The following is an 8,205-nucleotide window of genomic DNA, read 5'->3' as shown; positions in this document are numbered from 1 at the left end:
AGCACTTCTTCTAAATTCCAACTTTTTTTCAAATATTTGTAGTGTATTACTCAGGACTGTTTCAATTACAAGAAGTTACGGAAGTAGCTGAGTGACTGAATTAAAGAATCATCAATCAGTCAAAAAAATTTACCATGTTGGAAATAATAAATTACATATAGAATTGATTATTTTATGATTATATAGTTAGGATCATCATATGAAGATCGGCATCAGTTCCTACGTCATTATGTATGTGCAGTTCCTCAGATTGTACATTATCTGTGTATTTTAAAAGAATATTGAGCTTTAATTCCAGCTATATAAAGAGATTGCTTTTTACATCAGTCTGATTTATGAAGGCATGGGAAACAACAAGCTCTTCCACAACTTTGCCAAGAAATCACCGGAGTTTTCCCAAGCAATTTCCCATGTGTTGTCTGATTGCGCTCAGTAAGCTAGCACAAAAACCATCCTTGCTTGTGGGAAGGATCACATCTTTCCTGTCAGAGCCTGTCATCACGTTCTGAATTGTGGTTACTCAACAAGCACATCTATCAGCGAGGAAGATGGATCTGAAGCATTGATTTCTTTATTCTTATTTCTAGAGAAATTGAGAGATAGAAAAGAATATTGTACAGGCAGATAAGTGAAAGGAGGATATCATGAACACTCAGACTTTAGGAGAATGTTAGGTATCTTTTGCAGAGAAACATTTGTTTGGGTGGTGCTAAATTCCGTTCTTTCCAACAGGTCAAATACAACTGCAGCCTCAGAGCTCAGAGTCCTTGATGAATTTCTGGTATATATACTTTACATTCATCAGATATCTTTCTTCATTGCAGAATACAGAGCAGGAACATTTTTGCTGGGGATTGCAAAGTCTCTTCTCTTTACTGTGTGAGATGCAACAAGCTTATCTGCATTGGAGTACATTCAGTAGCATGTAATGAATAAATCTGCCACAGATTAGAGCAAATCCACCACTATGATGTCAATAATATCATTATTCCTGCTCTCATTCATGACAGAAGGTGTCACCCCATTTCCTAAGAGCTCCTTATACATCCTCATAATTCCTGGTTGCAAACTGTGTATCAGGGAATCTTCTCAAAGGAGCAGCATATAAAAGGGATGTTAATCAGAGACCAAAGTGGAATTCTCAATGCCCTTGTCAGAAACAAAACCACTTGGAAATTATGGCCTTATATCATTAATACACGTCTTAAGCATTCCTTGGTATTAACGGTTTATAAATGCTGTCAATTCACGGGTCAGCTTGTACAATCAGCTCTGAAAGGTGATTCTTTTTATTGGGAAACAGCTGAAGAGGAATCTGGCTTGGGCTAAAGTGCTGCAGAAGGGGCTTCACCTCCAAGCAAGCAGCTGTGAAGACTGAGACATAATAGAGGATGAGATGCTGAGAGGGAAGGGAGAGGGTGTGATGTATACGGTGATCAGGTGACATATTCTCCCATCAAAATGGAAGATGCTCTCGGCATTGAATAGACTTTTTGGTCAAGCCACGACAAAGAAAAGCCAGTACAGCTTGAAGTGAAGGAACTTTCATAGTCATATACTGAGTTGCACTCATATTCCCCAGTAAGTGTAAGACGAGGAACAGATCACTTTTTCAGTGAGGTTCAGTGCAGGGACACCTTTTTCACGCGGGACGAGTAGAAGAAGCCATCTTGATAATGAAGCTGATTGGCCGTATATGGGACAACATGGGAGTTTAGGCTAACAGCTTAGTGAAAATTTCTGCCCCTAATGGTTGTACTTGGATGAGCTTTTAGGCAAGTTATATCAGGAAGACATAGAGCATATCTCAGTTCCAGCTCTTTATTTTAAAGGGAAACAAAATTTATATGTGCTAGAGAAACACAAATACATTAGTAACGAAGCTAAGCAGAGTTCTAACAAGTTTGTTTCCAAAATAACAGCATTAAACTCCTTTGTAAACATACAACAGCAAAGCTTCTTTTTCAGGTATTACTTCAAATTCAGAACTAAGCTGCAATATTCTACAGATATTTCCTCAGCTCATAAAAATTAGCTGAGTAACTTGATCCGACTTCCATTACAGAGGATCATACAACCCTGTTATCTCCCTTAATGCCTTTTCTTAACAGGCATGTATCTACAGTAAAGCTACTTCCAGTTTAAAATGGGAGAATTCCCTCCCTCAGTAGGATTAGAACTGGGGTCAGTATTTTATGCAAAGAATGCTACATATTCAAATGAATTTAAAAAAAGAGTCAGCTGAGTTAATTCTCTCAGGATGTACCCGCTTCATCTAGGCGTCAAGCAGGAAATCTATAAACATGTGTTTAGTATCACATACTGCAAGCAATCCCACTGAAATCAACAGAGTGATCCCGTGTGTGCCAAGCTCTCCATGTGCTCAGCTCGGAGGCCTTAAGACTGTGTCCACTTGCAAATCTGGATCACTGGTGCACTCCAGGGCTAACAGAATTCAAACTGCCACAGAAACGTCTGGACCTGAGAGTTTCAAACATCTTTTAAATGTAAGATGTTGACTTCAGATGACAGTTTTGTTTGTCAGGGCAGGTGGGTTAAGTTAGCGAACTGAATGTGCAGTACCTATTTTAGCCGTGTCTGAGACTATCATAAATCAGAAATAGAATTTTCTTTGCTTTTTTTGTGCAACTTTATTTTTGGACCTTAACAAAGTTTGTTAGCTTCAAACCAGAAACAAGGTTCTTTAAATTCATATTTATGAAAACCTCCTGCAAAAACTAAAGTAGGTGTTTAATACAATGGTCCGAAAAACAACATAGCACATCTCTTAGATCAGGCCTTCAAGTATCTGCATGACAGAAATTTGAGACGACGCTTCCTTTCCCTGAGTTCAGCGGGACTTGTCAACCACAGCACCTCTTAAAATTGGATGACTATTCAAATGGCTGACAAGAAATTCCAGAGCCTTTTTTTTTGAAACAATTTTAGAGCATGGTGTCCTCTCTAAGGACATTCATTATCTATGAAAGATAAAAATTAAGATATGGTTTTAATATTGAACAATATTTGCTTTAGCTATCTTTAGACAACATGAAATTGCCTGGGCCTTGGTTCTGTGACTGAAGGTTAACCTGCCCAAACAATTTTGTTGGGGCAAATGTCCATGAAATAAAAGAATTTGGAATAGAGTCAATATGAACAAACAATTCATAAAGAATAACAACTTTTTTTTAGCTTGCAGAATATTTGGAAGTAGATGAGGAGTTCCTCAAGCATACATTTATTCTTTATCTCAGAAAATAAACAACTACCTTCAGAACAAGTAGTCTAGTGAAATAACTAAGAAAATCCTTCAGAAAAGTATAGTATTTATTTTCCTCTCTTTTGATTTGCCAGTAGAGTTGCCTCAAATGAGCACTTTCAGAAGACAATATTTCAGGAAGCTCAGCTGTTTTTTGGGTTTTTTTTGAGAAGAATGTGTTCTAAAACATAGCTGAATCTTGCAAAAATTTTTAAATGGTTGTTGGTATTCATCTGGCTTATTGTACAAGCAAATTAAACAACCTTGGAAATGCTTACAGAGTGACAAGAAAGTAGAAATTAGGTATAAGGCAGTCTGTTACTATAAAATTTCACCCTAAGCGTGAGGAGATTTAAATTCTTCTTTTCTTCTACTTTACATCTGTGCATGTTGCTCTTTAGATGGACCTGCAGTTGAGTGTGCTGTCAGTAAAAATCACTGCTATAGTTGCTATGACAGACATGCCCATCCCCTCTTGGAAACGTTTTATTAATTTTGCGCTCTTGGCTAAGAAAGAGGCATTAAAAGTGTTAAAGCGGAGTAGTCATTAAGATTACAGCTGAGACATGATTAATTATCTCCTCTCTGTCACCTCGGCTTGTCTGTCGCCTTCTCCTCTGACCTGCTTCTATTCTCCTTTCCTCAGCACTCTGCGGACCAGATTCTGACTGGTGACATCAGTGATGCTGAGATCAGAAATTGGCTCCTTGCCTCTATTTTTCCCTCGTCTTCCCTCTGATTTGCCTTTCTCTGCATCTCTCTCCAAAGCCTCTTCGCTGCAGTTCCCAGTGCTTTGCAGGTATCCTTGACTACAGCCCGCATTCCCCAGTCCCTGGCCAGCTGGAGCAGCTCCCTGGTATGATATAACGTAGATCAAAAGCAGGTGGCCAATCAGCGAACAAGCGACTCGCTGGCACGCAACAGAAGTGACTCAGCCAGTATTTGGTCCCTTCTTCTCAGGCTTAGGCTTGGCCAAAAGCAGTTGTGACAGCTTGAAGAGAGGGGATAGTGAGTGACAGTGAGATGTACCAACTGAAAACAAAAAATGGCTTTTCTGGAACTGGACAAATAGTCACAGATTGATCTGATCAGCAGTCCAACCGGAAGGCCGGATGGACACAGCCTGTCACTGCAGTGGATTTGCAGCGTGGTGTGGAGATGGGACCGCAAGAACTTTGTAATGCAAAAATCTACAGTCAGATGGATAGTAGAATTTCCGTGGGATTGGAAAGGAAATTGCAAAGTATCTTAACAAACCTTTAAAGATGTTTATCGCATATTACTGTAGTTGTAGCATGAGGTTTGTATTCCAGTTATATATAGCCCATCTTGAGTAGGTTCTAGGCATAAACAAAGCCATTCTGTGCATTGTGACTTGAATACATCTATAGAGTACTATTTGTACTATTTGAACTCAAAGGATATCCTCCTACAAACAATTACACTTCTATGAAGTTACTCAGCAAGTTGTTTCGAGGATAACATAAGTCACTTGTTTATTTTCATTTCTTATTCTTGGAAGGCTTGGTTTTTAAAGACATTTTTGCTAGATGGGAACAGAATTTAAAAACACAGGTGTTTAAACATACCTGTCATAGTTTTTGTTCATTTGTTTGAAGCAGTTTTATCACAGAATCCCCAATGGATGCCTCTTTTCTTCCCATCAAGTAATTCACTCTGGGAACTGCAAGGGAGAATTCACAATATCAAAAATTCAACATTTCCACAGGTTGGATCACAGAATAGAGAGTTGACCTCTGTGTCCTATCCACACCTCTGCTACTAGATTACTATTTCTTTTAGGGAAGCTACTTGTTTTCTTTGTGCTTTTAAAGTGAGACCTTGCAAGAATTTGGGTGCTCAGCCAAACTACACTTGTAACATGAGAATATTATTATCCACAATATACTCGCAAACATATAGAAACTCTGGTGGAAAAAAATCACCTCCGTGGACCTGCTGAGCCAGAAATTCTACCACTATGTGTCAATGTGGCTCTATAAGCCAGGTGTACAAGATAAGAAAGCCAGTGTTAGGACTCTGAACAGAAAAACTAGTATAGTTTATTAGCCCCACTTAGCATCCAAAGCAAATTAATTCTGTTTTTTTTAACCCAAGGTACAAGAAGAAATGGAAACACTATTTCTTGGGGAAAGAAAAATATGGTAGCTATATGAAATATAGTTCCAGTACAGTTGGACTGAAGTTTTCATGCTGTTATTTAAATTAAAAATTAAAGAATTTCCAGAGAGGGACAAGGCCAGCTTAAATGTGTGTACTTCCCCCCCCCCCCCCAAAAAAAAAATAGAGAAGGTTCCAACCATGTCATTTTAAGTCCAGTTTGTACTAACATCTTTGCTTGGTAATTCTTGAAATTAGTGCCATCTTTGATTTTTCCTGAGGGTCAGACAAACTCAGCATGTCTATAGACCGTCATCCTTGACTCTCTGATCTGCAAGTTGCGCTGGTCCCTTGCAGGGTTCATGGTTACTGTCACAGTCATTTTCTCCACCAATTTTCTACTCACCAGTGTCCAGTAAAAGCCAGAACGGTTCTTGAGTAAAATTACCCCATAATGTGAAAGAAACAATCCAGCTGTAACTTGAATTAACATATGCTTGAAAAAGGACACATTCTTAATGACTGAAATCTGAGATCTTCTCTGAAAGCTGATTTCCTCACTTCTCAATCTATCTGTAACCTCTCCAGAATCCCTGCAGTGTTAAGTTACTTTTTCCTTAAATTAGCTACCATTGCTCTAACTGTAATAGAAAATAACAAAGTGAACCAAGGCAGCATGTTGACAGGTCTTCTTGTTTACAAGCTCTATGAAATCTACTTTATCCCTGAGGTCATACTCTAACCAACTACAGTTATAAGGGCACCCCTATGAAGTTGTTTATGCAGGATGTTCCAAAAAGCGCCTAAAAGATGAAACAATGCATAGAATTTAGTTTTAAAGTACTACACCAGATGCCAGCAAAAGCTGTAGTAGCTACGAGGAGGCAGAAGAACTGGCTCAGCCAAACACTCTTCGCTCTAGCTGCCAGGAACTTCCATTCTCCCTTCCTTTGCCAGAATTTCTTCCCACTGATTAGTTGTAACTCTAGCTACTTTTCTTGTTGTCAGTATGGCTTCTCTCTTGTTCTTAATTCCTCTAGTGCTTCCTCTCATCCTCATTGTCTTTCTTCTCTTCTTCCCTCCAATATACAAAATCTTAGTTTTCTCCTCAACAGATCATGCATACTGGCTAGGAACAGAGAAGCCAGCTAACAGGCCTCCAGTACATTTGGAGGCAGACTGAAAAAAAAAAAAAAGAAAGAAAAAAAAGAAAAAAAGAAAGAAAAAGAAAAGAAGAAAAAGCCTCATTGCAAAGAAGCCTGACTAGGGTTGGCAGAGTGATATAGTACCACACCTCTGCTGAACGTTATTCGGCTGTGGGTGATGACTACACAGCAGTGGGACCCACTGTCTCCAGTGTATTTGGGTTGTTCCTTAACAGTCCATGAGTTTGTTAACTGTTTTACTGTCGACTACTGACTGAAATAATTTTTTGCTGCTACTGTCTGTACTCATGCACATGGGCAGATCCCTTCCTTCTAAAATCCTTTAAGTGGTGACAAATACAGGTTTATGAGTCTGCTGTGCAGGCCAATTTGCCAAACAACATGAGTGGCTCAAAGTTAGTCCACCAGCTAATCCATTTTCAAGTGGGTAATTTCTATTTAGCTTTTGGGATGGTTTCAGAATCTAATATGCTGCCAGCACATTTAGGCTTAACTTTGCAGTTCAGATCCACTCTATGGGAGAATTTGGGCTACACCTTGGTCTCAGAGGTTGTTTGGGAAGGTCCTCAGTGTACCAGTTTCAGAAGCAGTGACGGTTGTCGTTTCTCTTTTCTTTTGAATTACTCTGAATTTAGCTCCTTCCTAGGTTCTAAAATTCAGTCTGTTCAGAGGTGAACAAAACCGGCAGCAGACTCAAGGCAGCAGACTCAAGGCAGCAGACTCAAGGCAGCAGACTCAAGGCAGCAGACTCAAGGCAGCAGACTCAAGGCAGCAGACTCAAGGCAGCAGACTCAAGGCAGCAGACTCAAGGCAGCAGACAGACTGCTTTGTCTATGATAAGAAGACAACAACCAGCTGCTTCAGCAACCTATGCAACCTGAAGAGTCAGTTTTCACTTCCTACCTGCATAATGCTTGCTGCTGTGGAAAAAGCTGAGAGATGCAAGGCAGCAGGAGAAACAGACTTTAGCAACAAGAGTAGTAAATCCTTTTCTTCTTCTGGCTCTCTTACACAATCCTTCCTTACAACAGAAGATGTTGTGTATTTTGTCTCTGCTCAGCAGCCTGCTCTGTGCAGGATGTCAGCCAGCTGTGGTAGGAGGAATGCAGGAAGGAAAGATTTTGGTGCAAGCTGAAAGAGGCAAGAGAAATGTGCTTCTAACCATAGTCCCAAATCAATTTTTCCTGCTGCAACAGCCTTTATCACTCCCTGCTGAGCAGGAAGAGGTGGTGATGATCATAAATCCTAATTTATTAATTAACATTAATGCACCACTCTTCTTTAAGTACAAACAAATAGTTCCAACTATTTACTGTGGTGCAGGATAATGAATTATTTGTAGGAGAGATTTCTAGAGATTTCCATGTCTTTTATACCTGTCTCAGGCTCTACAGCATCTCCAATTACACTGTCACCAGTCACACTAATCACACTTTACTTTGTCATTACTTCCGAGACAGATAGGGCTACATTAGCATATTTTTTGTAACTGGTGATAGTTCTCTTGTTGTTGGTCTTTTAAATGTGACCTTATTTCTTTAGTTACTATAGGGAGAGTTGTCTTATCACTTTTTCATTGCAGACTGCTTACATCTACCCACTCAAAAATTTGTCTTCTTACTTGCTAACTATTCTCAATGCATCTAGTCTTAATGG

The 8,205-nt window shown here is 39.4% G+C and overlaps 1 long non-coding RNA gene across 2 annotated transcripts; it reads right to left on the bottom strand.

The window, feature by feature from the left end:
* Positions 1-555: 555 nt before the first annotated feature.
* On the bottom strand, positions 556-7,633 carry LOC106486919 (uncharacterized). Of its 2 annotated transcripts, none has more exons than XR_001292977.2 (3): positions 7,453-7,633; positions 4,852-4,946; positions 556-583 (listed from the first exon to the last, which is right to left on the bottom strand). It is a non-coding gene; the product is annotated as an uncharacterized lncRNA (long non-coding RNA). The 2 variants fall into 2 exon arrangements; XR_001292976.2 differs by lacking the exon at positions 556-583 and adding an exon at positions 2,542-2,981.
* Positions 7,634-8,205: the final 572 nt, after the last annotated feature.

This window comes from Apteryx mantelli, chromosome Z, assembly GCF_036417845.1.
Source record: "Apteryx mantelli isolate bAptMan1 chromosome Z, bAptMan1.hap1, whole genome shotgun sequence".
Taxonomy (NCBI): domain Eukaryota; kingdom Metazoa; phylum Chordata; class Aves; order Apterygiformes; family Apterygidae; genus Apteryx; species Apteryx mantelli.
Note: the sequence above shows the minus strand (reverse complement) of the source record. Positions and strands in the feature narration are given on the sequence as shown.